General features: G+C 49.9%; 1 long non-coding RNA gene across 1 annotated transcript in view; it reads right to left on the bottom strand.

Annotated features, from left to right (window-relative positions):
- Positions 1-16,555, bottom strand: part of LOC119236250 (uncharacterized) — a 44,762-nt gene that overhangs the window by 23,763 nt on the left and 4,444 nt on the right. Inside the window, exon 2 of the long non-coding RNA XR_005123016.2 lies at positions 9,775-10,000. This is a non-coding gene — a long non-coding RNA (uncharacterized LOC119236250). The remainder of the gene's footprint in view (positions 1-9,774; positions 10,001-16,555) is intronic.

Genomic DNA, 16,555 nt, shown 5'->3' with positions numbered 1-16,555 from the left:
CCCAGATAACCATGGGGCCTGGGAAGGGTTTCTAGCAGAGACAACCAGTCAGCTTCCTGCTGAGGAAGACTGCTCTGGGCAAAGTCGAGGGAGAGGGCAGGTGGTTGGGCTGGAAGGAATGTGCTTGAGGGCAGGTGGGGTCAGCGCATAGAGCTGTGGCATGGGTGCGGGGGTTGCCAGAGGGCCAGGAGAGGGGCCAAGGGTCAGGACAGGTCCCACGTCAGCTTGTGAGAAGCAGCCAGCCCTGTGGACTTGATGTGGAAACATCTGGACTGTGAAATGTGGCTCCTTCAACTCTTAGAGAGCATGAGACGCCCCACCTAGGCAGGGCTGGTGACAGGAGGCTGAGGTCAGATGGCCACATGGCCCCAGATCAGCCAGGCATGGCCCTCCCAACCTGCAGGGACGTTTGGAAGGAGTGCTCTGTTGACTGGTTCCACCGCAGGAGAACCTGACAGGAATAGAGAAGTTTTCTCTCCCCAGAAAACCAAAGGGAAACACATTTGTTTCCATGACACATCCATGTTTTTCCAGAGACAATGTGATTGTTTTCCTAATTTTGCCCTGGAAAGCAATGAATGGAAGATTCCACTCGCTGTGACAGCCACTTCCTCCCCCAGGCACTAAACAAAAGAGGAAGCTTCTAGACCCAGTGCACTGGTGCCTGAAATTCCAACACCGGAGCTTTGTTTCTTTGACTTGCTATTTTGTCCTTTGCAAAAATGCAAATACCTACTATGCAGCAACCGAGTATTCAACAAATGTTCATTCATTCAATAAATATTCAGTGGATTCCTTCTCTCAAGCTCAGCAGTGGTTAGAAGCTGGGAACAGAGAGATTAATTAAGACTCAGTTCGTGCTTTGAAGGAACACGCACGCATGCCTATGTGTATGTATGTGTGTGTGTGCGCACACACGTGTACCTGTTTGGGGAGGTCAGACATGAAAACTGAACCACAGCAATGCAGCAAGTGGTGTGACAATGGTGCGTGCAATGCTGGGAAACACACAACATGTGTGTGTTGCTCAAGGTCATGGTAGGAAATCTCACAAGTCAGAGAAGAGAATCCCAGATGGAGGTCCTTCTTGGCCAATGAATGGAGCCTCGAGGCAGTATGGTGGGGGATGGGAGATTCCGTAGTCTCCCCTCCCCCAGGCTTGGACTAAAGACAGAACAGAGGAGATGGGCCTGGGGCAGCAGGGAGGACTTACTGGTTGATGTTATTAATCATCTCAAGTGGTGGCATCTGTCACTGTCGTTGTTGCCTCTCAGCTTCCATCTCACCTCCTCCACCAAGCCCACCAGACTCTCTTGGGAAACTTCCCTGTCCCACTCTCAGCCATGGGTTCTGAATTGACCCTCCTTCCTCAACTCTAGGGCCCAGCAGTTAACTTAGCCATCCTGCTAGCACATGACTGGCTCAGCGAAGGGCACATGACTGATTCAGACCAATGAAAGGTGAGATGGTTGCTGGAATTTCTGGGGAAAAGGATCCTCCCCTTTTTCCACAAGGGAGCTTCCACAAGGAACCTGCACTTTTCTTCTGGCTCCATGGAGCAAGGGTGTGGAGGGCCAGGGATGAAGCAACACTGGAGGTCACAGAGCGAGAGGACATCAGAGAATGGAGCCTGGGTGCACCTCCCTCTGCAGATCTCAGTTAACTGAGCAAATTCCCACATTCATTGCTATTTCAAGTGAAAAGCTCTCTCAGGTGCAAGGCATTTCTAGAGTTGAAATTGCATGGAGCTAGCAATTGATCAGCCAGCAGATGCCTGGAAGTTGGGGTGGGGCGTGATTGGTCAAGTCTATTCCTTTTGATTAAATACCTGTACAGTTCTCATCATGAGTCAAGATCCTTCCCCAGAACACATCTGTGGACCTTAACACTGGCCTGGCGTTTGCAGAACACATCCTGGTCAAGCATTCTGGACATCAGAAACTCTGGGCTCTATCCCAACCCAGCCAGCTGGGCCTAGTGAGGTCACATACCCAATTCCATTTGTGAGTCATCCCCCTGCCCCCAGACTGAGCACCCCGAGGGCACAGGCAATGTTCAAGCCATCCTTGTAGCCCCAGAGCCCAGGACAGGCCTGGGACAGACCAGGTGTCAGTGAGGCTGTTGACCAATCATTGTGGAAATTATACCTAATGTTCTAATTTTCCAGGGTCAGGGCCAACCATGATGCTAAGAGGGGCCAGCTGCTGCTCCTCTGTTCACTCCAAGGGCTTCCTAGAGACCCCAGGCCCATGTTACAGCTGCAGTAAGAGATTTAGCACAAAGATATTTAGCATACAGGCTGCATAGAAGAGACCTGAGGCCCTCTGGTATGTTGAAAGCTCATTAACCTTCAATTGAATGAAGGGGAAAAATGCCCCCAAATTCAACTGTTTACTTGCCAACTACAGCTGATCCCAGGCAGTAGAGCTCTGGGAATTTCTCCTCATTCTGTTCCTTGGTGTGTGTGTTGGGGACAGGAGGAAAGGTAATGATCAAGTGTTCCCTGCCAGAGGACAGACTCAAAGGATGGCATGACTCGGTGAGTCCAGCCCTAAGCCCTGCTCTGCTGTGCTGGGAGGTGTGCACTTGCCCCGGAGAGCTTAGAGGGAGAGGACATGTGTCTGTATTCACAGACGTGAGCAGGGAAGGTGGGATGGAGAGACCCACCACAGGTGGGACAGGGCCGAGGTCTGGGATGGCAATCTCAGGCCTATCTTCAGTCTTCCTAGAACTCAGTTTCCTCCCTTGAGACCAGGTAGATTGTGAGAGTTGGGGTGTAGTAGAGTGGCCTTGAGAGGGCCGTAAGGAGTCATCAAAAGACAGGATTGTTAAAGGGCAGGGTGAGGGGCACCTGGGCCCCCAAACCTGCCTGCTCTAAATGGGTTCTGCCATCTGCCACATCAAGACAAGCCATGCTCTAGCGCATAAGACCTTCAGTAGCAAATAACTTTAACATAATTAGAGTACAATAGAGAAGACAAGGGGAAAAATAGATAAAATAATTTCCCCATGAAACACCCAAAGTTACCCATCCCCAAGTGAGAAAATTGCCCAGACAAGTAAGGTTGACAAAAGTAGGACCCCTGAGGCCCGAAAACTTGTCACAAGTCTGAGGCACCTTCTGGTGTAGAATCACAGGAAAGGGGCAGAAGGAGCCAGGCAAGCCTGGGATGAAAGGAGCAAAATCAAAATCCAAGTCAAGATAAAGACTGCCACAGTCAGCCTCCCTACGGGTCTCTCACTCACATCTCTGTCTGTCTCTTTTAAGTGTCTCCTTCCATGTTCCCCAAGTTCCTGGCACAAGTCCAAGGCCTAGAAGCAACCTTGTTTCTTCACTGTTCCTTGTGTCTCATCCAGTCTTCTTCTTTCTCCAATTCTACACAAAATCCCAATTCCACCCAAATGGAGATTAGTGAATACTTCCCAACTCATTCTTTATTGTCAGCATTTCTCTGTTACCAAAACCCAACAAAGATATAACCAAAAATAATAAATAAATAAAGCTACAATCAATATTAATCATATAAATTTTCTAAAGAAATTTAAAACAAATGAAATTCAGCAATATATGCAGAGGATGATACATCACTAGTAAGGGGAAATTATGCCAGGACTTGAGAGTTAGTTTAACATTTGAAAATCAATCAATGTAATTCATTATATTAGCAAGCTCAAAAAAAGAAAGATTATATGATTATCTTAAAAGATACAGAAAAGGCATTTGACAAAATTTAGCATTTATTTCTAATAAAAACTCTCTGTAAGCTGGGGGTAGAAGAGAACTTTCTCACTCTAATAATGGAATTTGCAAAAGCTCAGTAGCCCACTTCATACTTATGGTAAAGATAACACTTTACCTCTAAAGCCAGGGAAAAGGCAGATATTTGCTCTTGTTCAATACAGTACTGGTGGTTGAGGTCAGTGCACTCAGACATAAACAAAATTCAAGTAATTCAATGAGGATTGAAGCAAAACTATTCACATGTATGATTGTTCATGTAGAAAACCTGGAGTATTATAACACAAAATAAAAGGGATACTAGAATTAGGGAGTTCAGCGAGGTTGCAGGATACAAGATCAAGAAGCTAATTTCAGGTAGAGGTATATATGCTAGCAACATATAGTGAGAAATCAAAATTAAAAATTAAAAATTAAAAAGGACACATTCACAATTGCTTAAACACATGAAATCTTTAGGGATGGAGCTGATACAGATGTCCCAGTTCTACACAGTGGAAGCTAAAAAACACCATCCATCAGCTTCCTCTAACTTTTATAGAGCCAATGCCATCCCAGTTAGAAGCACAGAAGTCTTTTTTGCGGACACTGCCAGACTGGTTCCAGTATCCATATAGAAATGCACAAGACTTATTCAAAACAACTTTTAAAGAGACAAAGTTGGAGAACTAACAGTGTGTGATTTTAAGACCTATTATAAAGTTCCAATAATCAAAACAGTGTGATATTGGCATCAAGATGAGGAATACATCAATGAAACAGAATTGAGTCCAGAAGGAGGCCCACACAGGTATAGCCACCTGAGTTTTGACAATGGTTTAAAGCAATCCGTTTAAAAAGTAATATTTTTTTTCCAACAAATGGTTCTGAAACAATTGTATATCCATATACAAAAGAAAATGAATTTTGATTCATAATCATATTAAATGTAAAATTTATAACTATAGAGCTTCAGAAGAAAGCATAGGAAAAAATTATGATGTTAGCTTCGGCAAAGATTTCTTAGATGTGATATCAAAAGCACAATTCAGAAAGGAACAAACTGATAAATCAGACTTCATCAAAATAAAAAATTCTTTTCTTTGAAAGACACCTTTTAAGAGAATGAAAAGATGCCACAGACTGAAAGAAAATATTTGCAAATCCTATGTTTGCTAGCTGGCATGCATCCATAACAGGTATAAAGAACTCTTAAAACTCAGTATAAGAAAACAAACAACCCAGTTTTTAAAAGGGCAACACAAATACCTCATCAAAGCAAATATATCAAAGCAGATGGCAAATAAGTATATGAAAATATACTTTACAATAGTAGTCATTTGGAAAATGCATATCAAAACCACAGTAAAATATTAAAATTCACCTACTAAAGTGTGTTGGGGCACAGGGTAAAATTCCCCCATCCCTCTGGGGGAATTTCTTCTGAGATTGGAGAAATGAACAAATTCACATCAGACACATTAGTAGAAGAAAAAAGACCAAACTTAGTAACAGATGTATGGAGAATTCACATGGCTATAAATGCTAAAGTAAAATGGGGCAAATCAGAAGTTTATATTCTGTGTTAAGGGACCTGGGGCATCAGAGAGAGAGGAGAGTTTTTTACATGCAAGGAGGGAATGACTTCATATGACAAAACCTTGCCTCTGCACATTAGTCCTGCCTTACGACAGGTTTCTCTGATTTTACAAACAAAAACAAACAAACAAAAACCAATAACACAACTTGTTTCTGGACATATCCCTAAATCTAGGTAATATGCATTCATTAAGTAATGGTAACCATTTATCTGAGACCTACAGGGCTCTATTAACCTTAGGTTCATGTACAAAGGTGACACAGAGTGGAAAAGCCTTACCTTGGGCACCTTAGGGAAAGTCTAACTGAACTCCTTTGGGGAAGACTGATCTCTCAAATGACTAAGATTTATTTTTTTAAAGATTTATTTATTTATGCATACAAGAACTGGAGTGTAGGCCAGAGTTGCAGGGGGTGAAAGGAATCACCAGAGAGAGTGGGGAGCAGAACAGGCAGATCTACCAAAATACATGGCTAAGAGGAGCAGTGGGTGAGGCAGGAGAGGTTGCTGCACCATGTAGATTGTTCCCTGGCCAGCCGGGGATTAAATTTGTGCTGCAGTGGCTGGTGATAGCTTGATAGCACTGTCTTTAAACCCTGTGTCACCAGGGAGGCCCCTCAAATGACTAAGATTTAAAAGACCAATAGTATCTGGCATTCAGTATTTTACAAACCATATTGTAGTAACTCGCCAAGGAAGATTCCATTGCTATTTTATTTTAAGGTGAGGAAGTCCTAACCCCAACAATGTGAGACCTGAAAGGGCCTTAGGAATCAACCAATTTAATCTCTACCCTTGCCCACATGCACTTTCACCTGCATTTTATAGATGAGGGACCTAAGGGATCCAACATAGAAGTGGCCGCCTAAACTCATAATCGATAACTTTATTGAGTTATCATGTTTTATTTCTACCTGGAACTGACAGTTTATGGAGTTGAGAGAGCTGGCTCAGATCACGAAATGTTTGCAAGATAACCCTGCCTTCCAGCCTTGCAAGCCATATTTCCTTGTTCTATATTTTATGTAGTCCATCAGCCCACCCTCACCCTGGGTGGCCACACCCTCTGCACTGAGCCACTCTTGTGCCCAGTCTCACTGGGCAAGGGAAGCAAGGAACCATCATGACAAATACTCCAAGTCCATCAACTTTGATCAGTAAATTGATTTTTGGTGTCAGACACAACTGAGTTTGAGTCTAGGCTCCACTTCTCTGAGATTTTGGAAACACCATTTCATTTTCTGAGCCTCACAGGATATTGAACATCTACCGGAGGGGACCTCCTCCATCGGCAGCCCGAGTCACGTGAATTCTCCTCCCTGATTGCTCTAACATCATAGCCATTGTTTTGTAATTGCACACAGGACAATGATGCACTTGTAATTCTCCATTTAAATTTCTTTTTGATTAATCTACTAGATACAATTTGCCTTCAGCTTCCTATTACAGTACTCATTATAGTCACTGTTAGAACATGGATTTATAACTGCTCTCTCCACTAATATAATTGCTGTGAGATTGATATGAATAATTCCTGCTATCATTAACATAATCAAAAGTTGCTAACTGTGTTCCTTTTCTTGCAGGGTCTGGATCTCAGTGCCTCTCCAGGTTTTGCTCAGCTTGGGCCAAACATCTGCTTCTCTTCCAAAGAGGCCTTTTCCTTCCATTTCACAGTTGGTGGGATGTGTTCTGCACTGCCTTCTTAAAGAACACATCAGTTTGTAGATTGTAGGATCTTTAAAACATCTGGATTCAGGCTCAGTCCTGGGTCTGATGTGCCCGCAGTGTGTGTGGCCTCAGTTCATTGCTGGACCAGGGTGCTGAATTTGAGTCCCCAGGGAATCCTATGTACACTGAGAACATCTCACATGCAGCCCCAGGTACATCACAACCAGATGAGGTTTGGGAAACTCGACTGATGTCAGAGAATTTCATTTCTCTGGAGACTCAGACCTGGATTGAGCGTAGGGGTGCAACAAATTCATCTGTCAAAATGGCCACCTCCTGCGGTTGCTGTCATCTGTGAACAGGCAGTCATTCGAGTGCTTCGGAATGAGCCCTGGAGTCCAGCTGGGAAAAATCTATTCTACAGAGGGACATTTTCAAGGAATTATGTCATATTATAATAGCATTTCACTCTGTTCTTCAACCTTTATTTAACTGGAGTAGGAACCTCCTGCTAAGTGAGGAATTTCCCTGGCAGGAGGATGTCCTGGTGTATGGAGACACTTGTGTGATGGATGGTGGGGTGGGTGGCATTGAGTGCCTTGGGGTGGTGGGGTGTGCAGTTTAGAGACCTGTTGATGTGGTAGAAGGCTGACTTCAGTGGGGTCAGACATAGTGGCATAAATCTCGGTTGCTCAGGTGCCCTAGAGATGCTGCTATTTGTTCATTCAGTCATTAATTCACTCACTTTCTCATTCACTCAAGAATATTGACCATCTCTTTGCTGAGTTAATATGCTGGGTGACAGGGACACCCCCTTAGCCATGAGGACCCACAGCAGGAAAACTCTGTCATGAGATGTGCCCAAATATACCTCAGAATGCTTAGCTCCCTTGGGGAGGGGTCAGAGGAAGTCTTCTGAATCAGTGTGGGTGGGTGCCTCAAAGTAAGGCAGGATGAGGACTCAGGAGGTGATTCCAGGTGGGTGCTCAGCAAGGCGTGGTTTTTTTTTTTTTTTTCAGCAGCTGCTCCATGGTGAGACCAGGGGTGGAGAAAGCAGAGGATCAGGGTGACCAGGGCTTGGCAGGGACTGGATTGCACAGGAGGTGGCTGCTCACAGGATGGGGGCGTTCTGGTTTCCCATCTCCTCTCCATCTGCTGGGCAGGTTTCCTATCTCCTCCACCCCTGCCCAGACTAGACTAGAGCAAGGGGATCTCTAGTCTAGTTGCAGTTCTCCCTCTTGCTTTCACTTTAACCCCAACTGGTTATTCCTCTCTGGACCTCCATTAATGGAAATGACAATAAGATCTGTCTAGCCAGACCACAGGTTCTTATAGGGCCTCAGGGGTGCTAAAGGATGGAGAAATCTCTGGAGGCTGATTAGAGAAACTTAGATAGTAGTGGATACGTGTGGTGATTGCTCCTACTTGGTGTCTCCATCTGTAAAATGTGGGGGACTCTCAACCTACACAAGCTCTTTCCAAGCTATCAATTTGCACATCCCCCTGGGAGGAGGAGTTGGTTCACTCAAAGGCAGGGGTTCTTCCCTGCCCCTTCAGGTCAGAACTGTTTTTGCCTGCTCAGAAACAATTTGAGCTGGCTTGATCTGGTCAGAACTGGTTTTATCTGATCAGAACTGGTCAGAACCAGCTTTATCCAGTTTGAAGCAGTTTGTCCAATCAGAACCAGTTTGAACTAGATTTATATGGTCAGAACCAGTTTGAAGCCATTTTCTCTGGTTTGAACCCTTTTAACTGCTGAGCACAGGGTACAGAGTCTGCTGCCCCAGTCGGTTTCTTGTGTCTGAGCAGTGCTAAGAGTGAGCTTGTCAAAGGGAAACTAGACCAAAGGTGCTATTGCCAGAGGAAACATTATCCAGGAGTTATAAGGCACATTTAGGGCCCTGAACTATGATCTATTTGCCATTGAAACATGCTCTCAGCCAAGTACACAGCCCAGAACACTCAGATAAAATCAGAGCCTCTCTTTCCATCTCAGTTCTTCCCTAGGGCTCCTTCCCAGCAGCCAGACCCTCTTTCTACTTCACCTGCCAGTCCCAAGCTGTTCATTTCACTTAAGGAGTGATTCACAGCTATACAGGTATCAAATCCGGAAGGACCCAGGCACTAGGTTAAGATCATGAGTAAAATATGGACCATGTTAAATGCCAGGCTCTATGTTACGCACTTTTACATAGTTTATCTCACAGCTTAATCATGTTACAGGACAACCTCAAAAGGAAATGGGAAGGTCTGGGTGTGAGTCCTCACCCGTGTGCTTAAAAAAAAACTTGGAACAAGACCCAAGTGCAGGCACACATGGAAGGCTAAATAAAAGGTTTATTTACAAGGGAAATGAAAAAGATGAGGAAACCCAGAAAGAGAAAAAGAGATTAATTGGTCAATGCATCCTACAGGTAAAGTTATCTGAGCTGGGACCCCAAAAGCATGCTGAAGTCAGGCAAAACCAAGAGAGTGCAGGCACACATGTGTTCAGTTTTCTACCAAGCCTGGCTGCTTAACTCCACCCCTAGTTCCCAGCAACCCCCTCTTCAAGAAATCAAGTCATGGCAGATTCATGGCATGATGGGATTTGTAATCCTCAGCATCTGGGATCTCTTTGGCATGGAGGTGGGGGGTAGAGTCCATAAGACATCTGTGGGTGGAGTTCATTCAGGACATACTGCTCCCCCTACACTCATTAAAAAAACCCTGTGAAGTAGATGTTACAGTTTTCTAACTCACTGATGGGGAAATTGAGTTTCAGAAAGTTCAAGTGCCCACTCACCTTAGCTGGTTACAGCTGGATTTCAAGTGTAGTTGATTTTGTTGTAAGAGTCCAAGCTGTGAAGCACAGTGAACATCACTTGCAATTTCTCTTCCCTCCACCCTGCACTCCTGCATCCTCTTGTCCTCTGCCACCTCTGCCAGCCACGCTCCCTTTTCACCTGGTTGTAGTTGATGCAGCCAAAGGGGTTCCAGAGAAAACATGGAAGGTGCCAGCAAAGAGTAGTCTAAAAAAGAACAAAAAGAGAATTCTGCATTTTGTTCTGTCATGAATATCTCTTCCACCCTGACAGGGCTGCTCCAGAGGCTAGTCAGCATGACAATGGCATTGCTTGCTGGGAAGAAACCTTGTGATGAAAAGTCCTTGGTTCCAGCCCACCCCTGTCAAGCTTATGAGATGTAGAAAGAAGGAGCATGAGATAATGGCCTTATGGCACCCTCATGTCCATGGGAAATCTCAGAATAAGAGATTCAAATAATCTTTGGTCCTTACATCTTCCCAAACTCACATCGTCTGACTGAATTGACTTTGTAAGAGCAAAGGATCATTTTGAAGTGATGAGCAGTGCTTCTCCTTTATTTTTGGTTTCCAAAAATTCTGGAAACCAAATTCTTTAGTGAACTGAATGTCAGAAACGCACTAGATGTCTTCTGTTCTTTGTTAAAGGACACTATTACATTCTGTCTGTGTATGTAACTTACCTGTATAAACCTAGACCCAACCTCTGATGGGGGTACTGTTACTCAGAAGAGTCTGATGATGAGGGTCCCCCCCCCCAGGTCTGGGTCCTCAGTTTGACTCTGAATAGCCTCTCTAACAAATATCTCTTTCATTAAACTTTGAGTTCACTTCATAGTGTGATTATTTCCATTAACAAAGGGAAGGTGCCACTGAGTAATCTTTTTCTCCTTTTTTCTGGCATTTCCAAAAGGAAGAAGTTCCTGCTTCTTTTGTGCCTCTTACCAGATATTGGGGGTCACTGGCAGCTGTGGGGTCAGTGGTGACAACAGTAGAGGCAGTAGCAAAACCCTCAGCATGGTAGGAAGCTCAGCTTGAGCTCTGGGAACAGCCCCTCCTCAAGTTCCTCCCACCCTGGATCTCTCCTTGTCTTTACCCCTTTCAACTCATTGAAAACAGTTATAGGCAGTTCACTCAAACCTCTTGAGATTTTTCTGTGGTTACTCCACATGAAGCCTGAAGGAAAAGCCCTGGCATCAAGAACAATCCCAGGACAATGAACCCAAGTTGGGTTCATTGTAGGGCATGAGGATCCCATGGCCAGTGAGACTGGGGATGCTTAGACTTCATGAAATGCATGACATCAAAATTACTTTAATCAAAACTCATCAAAGTGGCTTAATTTCTGTGGGATGCAGTGCCAATTGAAGGTAGACCAAGTAGCTGCTAATTTGACCATGTAGGTGGTATTGATGATGTCTGACATGGAAAGTGGGGTGTGAGAGTTACCTATGGCTGTCCTGAGGATTTCAAAAAAGAAGTTCAAGCATGGCCACAGAACTGGAACCTTGATAGCACGCAGGCTGAGACCTAGGCCGAACTGCTAGTCGACTTTTGCAGCCTTCAGGTTCAGCCTCCTTGACCTGCAGGGTGAGCCTGAGTAGGCCTGATGGTCAACCCCAGAACATCCAGGATGACCCCAGGGCAGGCCTGCTGGTCGAACTCTTGAACCTAGAGGCTGTTAGGGCTGGCCTGCTGATCCACCTCCTGAACCTCGAGCTAGTCTGGGGCCAGCCTGCTGGTTGACCTCCAGACACTCTAGGCTGGGCTGTGGCTGGCCTGCCAGGAGACTTCATCAGACTCCAGGCTGGGCTGGGGCTGGTGCTGGTCGATCTCCCCAGCTTCAAGGATGGGCTGGGGCCAGTCTGCCGGTCAAAATCCACAGCCTCCAGGCTGGTCTGGGGCCACCCTGCTGGACGGACTCATCAGCCTCCAGGCAGAGCTGGAGCCACCCTGCTGGTAGACCTCCTCAGCTGCCAGGAAGGGACAGGGATGGTCTGCCAGTCTACCTCCTCAGCCTTCAGGCAGGGCTGGGGCCTGCCTGCCAGATGAACTCCTGATCCTCAAGGCTGGGCTGGGGTTGGCCTGCAGCTCGACCTACTCAGCCTCCAGATTTAGGTGGGGCCAGACTGCTGATCAACCTCCAGAGCCTAGAGGGCTGAACAGGAGCTGGCCTGCTGGCAGAACTCCAGAGCCTAGAGGCTAAAATGAGGCTGGACTACAGATTGAAACCTCAGCCTCCAGGATGAGCTGAGACTGGCCTGCTGCTTGAGCTCTTGGACTCCAGGCTGAGCAGGGGCCTGCCTGCCGCTCAATCCCCTCAGCCACCAGCCTGAGTTGGGGGTGGGTTGCTGCTCGAGCTCTCAACCTCCAGGGTGAGAAGGCGCCAGCCTGCTCCTTGACCTTCTCAGCCTCCAGGCTGAGCTGGGGCCAGGCAGCAGCTCGACCCTCTGAGCTTCCAGGATGAGCTGGGACTGGCCTGCTGATTGACTGCTCAGCCACGAGTCTGAGCTGGGGACAGCCTGCCACTCAACCTCTCCACCTCCAAGCTGAGCTGGGTCCGGCCTGCCACTCCACGTCCTCAGCCTCGAGGCTGAGCTAGGGCTGACCTGCTGCTCGACCCATTCAGCCTCCAGGCTGTTCTGGGCCCGCCTGTTGATCCACCCTTCTGTTTCCAGGCTCAGCTGGAGCCCGTGTGCTTGTCAACCCCTTGAACTCGAGGATGAACAGGGGCCCCTTGCTGGTCCATCCCTAGGCTCAAGGCTGAACTGGGGCCAGCCTGCCACTCGACCCCCTCAGCCTCCAAGCTGAGCTGGGGCCGGCCTGAAATCTCGATCTCATCAGCCTCCAGTCTGAGCTGGAGCTGGCCTGAAGGTTGAACTCACAGCCTGCAAGCTGACCTGGGACCAGGCTGCAGGTTGACTTCCTCAGCCTCAGGCCCTGCTGGGACGGCCTGCTGGTCCACCCAGTGTTTTCAGGCTTAGCAAGAGTAGGTGTGATGGTTGACCCTTCATCACTGAGGCTAAGTATGGGCCTGCTGCTGGCCCAACCCCTCAGCCTTCAGGCTACGCTGGGTCTGGCATTACGCTCCAACTCCTCAGTGTCCAGGCTGAGAGGGGCTGGTTGCTGCTTGACCCATCTGCCTCCAGATTCTGCTGCTTGATGTCCTCAGCCTCCAGGCTGAGCAGGGTCCGGCCTGCCCCCTAACAAATCAACCTCCAGGTTGAGCGGGGGCTGGCCTAAGCCTCGACCTAGGCCTCCAGGCTGAGATGGGGCAGGCCTGCTGCTCAACATCCTCAGCCTCCAGGCTGTGCTGTGCTAGCCTGCTGGTCCCCCCTACAATTTACAGGCTCACCTGTAGCCGGTGTGCTGGTTGACACTCAACCCCGAGGCTGAGTGGGGGCTGCTTGATCCTTGACCCCCTCAGCCTCCAGACTGAGCTGGGGCCAGCCTGCCGCTTGATGCCCTCAGCCTCCAAGCTCAGCTGGGGCAGGCCTGAAGGTCGAACTCATCAGCCTCCAGGCTGTGCTGGGTTGGCCTGCTGGTCCACCCCAGTGTTTGCAGGCTCAGCTGGAGCAGGTGTGCTGGTCGACCCTTCATCCCCAAGGCGAAGCAGGGGCCTGCTAGCTGGTCCATCCCTCAGCCCTTAGGCTCAGCTGGAGCTAGCCTTCCACTCGACCCCCTCAGTATCCAGGCTGACCTGGGGCCAGTCTGCCGCTTGACCCCCTCAGCCTCCAGGCTTAGCTAGGGCAGGCCTGCAGCTTGACTCCCTCAGCCTCCAAGCTGAGCTGGGGCCGGCCTGAATCTTGAGCTCATCAGCCGCAGGCTGAGCTGGGGCCGGCATGCAGGTCGACTTCTTCAGCCTCTGTGTCACGCTGGGTCAGCCTGCTTGTCCACCCCAGTATTTGCAGGCTTGGCTAGTGCAGGTATGCTTGTCGATGCTTCTACCCTGAGGCCATGCAGGGACCTGCTTGCTGGTCCACTCCTCAGTCTCCAGGCTCAGCTGGGGCCGGCCTGCCACTGACCCCCTCAGCCTGCAAGCTGAGCTGGAGTTGCCTGAAGACTGAACTCATCAGCCAGCATGCTGACCTGGGCTGTCCTACAGGTCGACATCCTAGTGTCCAGGCTGTGCTGGATTGACCTGCTGGCCCACCCCAGTGTTTGCTGGCTCAGCTGGAGTGGGTATGCTGGTCAACCCTTCAACCCTAGGCTTAGCAGGAGCCTGCTTGCTGGCCCATCCCTCAGCCTCCAGGCTGAGTTGGGTCCGGCCTGCCCCTTGACCACCTCAGCCTCCAGGACGAGCTGGGTCTGGCTTTGTGCTCCAACACCTCAGCCTCCAGGCTGAGAAGGGACGGTTGCTGCTCCACCCATCTGCTTCCAGATGAGCAGGTGCCGTTCTGCTGCTCTATGTCCTCAGCCTCCAGGCTGAGCAGGGTCTGTCCTGGCCCTCAACTAATCAACCTCCAGGTTGAGCAGGGGCTGGCCTGTCCCTCGACCTCAGCCTCCAGGCTATGCTGTGCCGGCTGGCTGGTCCACCCCTCTGTTTCCAGGCTCAACTGGAGCTGGTGTGCTGGTCAACCCTTCACCCCAAGAATGAATGGGGGCCTGATTGCTGGTCCATCCCTCAGCCTCTAGGCTCAGTTGGGGCCGCCCTGTCACACAACCTCCTCAGACTCCAGGCTGAGCTGGGGCTGGCCAGCCGCTAGACCTCCTAACCTCCAGGCTGAGCAGGGGCCTGCCTGCCGCTTGACCTTTTTATTCTCCAGGCTGAGCGGTGCCAGCCTGCCACTTGACCTTCTCTGCCTCCAGGGGCCAGCCTGCCACTCAACCTCCTAGCATCCAGACTGTGCCGTGCCAGCCTGATGGTCCACCCCACACTTTTCAGCTCAGCTGGAGCTGGTGTGCTGGTCGACCCCTCAACCCCAAGACTGAGCAAGGTCCTGCTTTCTGGTCAATTCCTCAGCCTCCGGGCTCAGCTGGGTCCAGGCTGCCATTCCACCCTGTCAGCCTCCAGCCCTAGCTGGGGCCAGCCTGCAAGTCGACTTCCTCAGCCTCCAGGCTGTGCTGGGCCAGCCTGCTGGTCCACCCCTCTGTTTGCAGTCTTAGCTGGAGCTGGTGTGCTTGTCGACCCCTCAACCCGTATCTGAACAGGGACCTGCTTTCTGGTCCTTCCCTCAACCTTCAGGCTGGGTTGGGGTCAGCTTCCTGATTGACCTCCTGAGCTAGAGGCTGAGCAGTGGCTGGGCTGCTGGCCCACCTCCTCAGCCTCCAGGCTGGGATGGGGCCACCCTGCTGGTCGAATTCCTAATCCTTCAAGCTGTGCTAGGGCCAGACTGCTGGTTGACATACTCAACTTCCAGGCTGGGCTGGGGCCAGCCTGTAGGTCAACATCCTCAGCCTCCAGGCAGGGCTGGGGCAGACTTTCTGGTCAACCTCCTATGCTTCAAGGCCGGGCTAGGGCTGGCCTGCTGGTTGACATTCTCAACCTCCAGGCTGTATTGGGGCCATCAGCTGGTCGACCTCCTCAGTCTCCAGGCTGGGCTGGGGCAGGCCCACCATCGACCTCCTCAGCCTCTATGCTGGGATGGGGCCACCCTGCCAATTGACCTCCAGAGCCTCCAGGCTGGGTCGTGCTGGTCTGCTGGACGACTTCCTCATCCTCCAAGCTGGGCTTGGGCCAAACAGCTGGTTGGCATCCTCAGTTTCCAGCCGGGCAGGGGCTGGCCTATCACCCAAATTTCTCATTCTCAAGTGAGGGTTGTGGTCAGCCTGCTGGTTGACTTCCGTAGTTTCAAGGCTGGGTTGGAGCCGGCCTGCTAGTCGACCTCCTTAGCCTCCAGACTGGGGTGAGTTCAGCCAGCTGTTTGACCTCCTTAGCCTCCTGGCTCAACTGGAGTTGGACTGCTGGTCGACTCCTGAGCCTAGAGGCTAAGCAGGAGCTGGTCTGCTGGTCGAACTCCTGAGACAAGAGGTGAGCTGGGGCTGGCCTGTAGGTCGACCTCCTGAGCTTCGAGGCCTACCTTGGCCATCCTGCTGGTCTACCTCCTCAGTTCAAGGCTTGGATGGAGCCGGCCTGCCGTTCAACATCCTCATTCTCCAGGCAGGGCTGTGTCACCTGCCGATAGACCCGTCAGCCTCCAGACTGGGCTGTGGCTGGCCTGCCTGTTGACATCACCAACCTCCAGGTTTAGCTGGGACTGATTACAGGTCCACCCAGTCAGTCTGCGGGTTGGCTGGGGCTGCACTGATGACTGACCTCCTCAACCTCCAGGTTGGGCTCTGTCACAAGCTGATGGACCCCTCAGCCTCCAGCCTGGGCTGGGTCCAGCCTGTTGGTCAACCCCAGAGCCTCCAGGCTGGGGTGGGGATGTCCTGCTGAGTGACCTCCTCAGCACCCAGATGAGCTGAATAAGGCCCACTGGTTGACAACCTTGGTTCTCTGGTTGAGCTGGGCCAGCCTCCTAGTTGACCTCTGCATCTTCTAGTTTGAGTCCAAGGCGAGCCTGTTGACTGTAGCATCCTCTCAATAACCTTGGGCTCGCCTGCTGGTCAACCTCAGCATCCTCCAGGCTGAGGCCAGCATTGGCCCGCTGGTTGAACTCAGCTGCCTACAGGCTCAGCATTTGGCCAGCCTGCTGGTGGACCTTGGCAGCTTCAAGGCTTAATTATTCCCAGGCAGGCCTGCTGGTTATCCAGAGAGCCTCAGGCCTCTCTCTCCATCCTGGCAGCCACCATACAGAGCTCACTCATCCTGCTGGAACCT

Source organism: Talpa occidentalis, unplaced genomic scaffold (genome assembly GCF_014898055.3).
Source record: "Talpa occidentalis isolate TD23 unplaced genomic scaffold, MPIMG_talOcc4v2.1 talOcc4.9, whole genome shotgun sequence".
In the NCBI taxonomy this organism is placed as follows: domain Eukaryota; kingdom Metazoa; phylum Chordata; class Mammalia; order Eulipotyphla; family Talpidae; genus Talpa; species Talpa occidentalis.
This window is presented reverse-complemented; position numbering and strand designations above follow the sequence as displayed.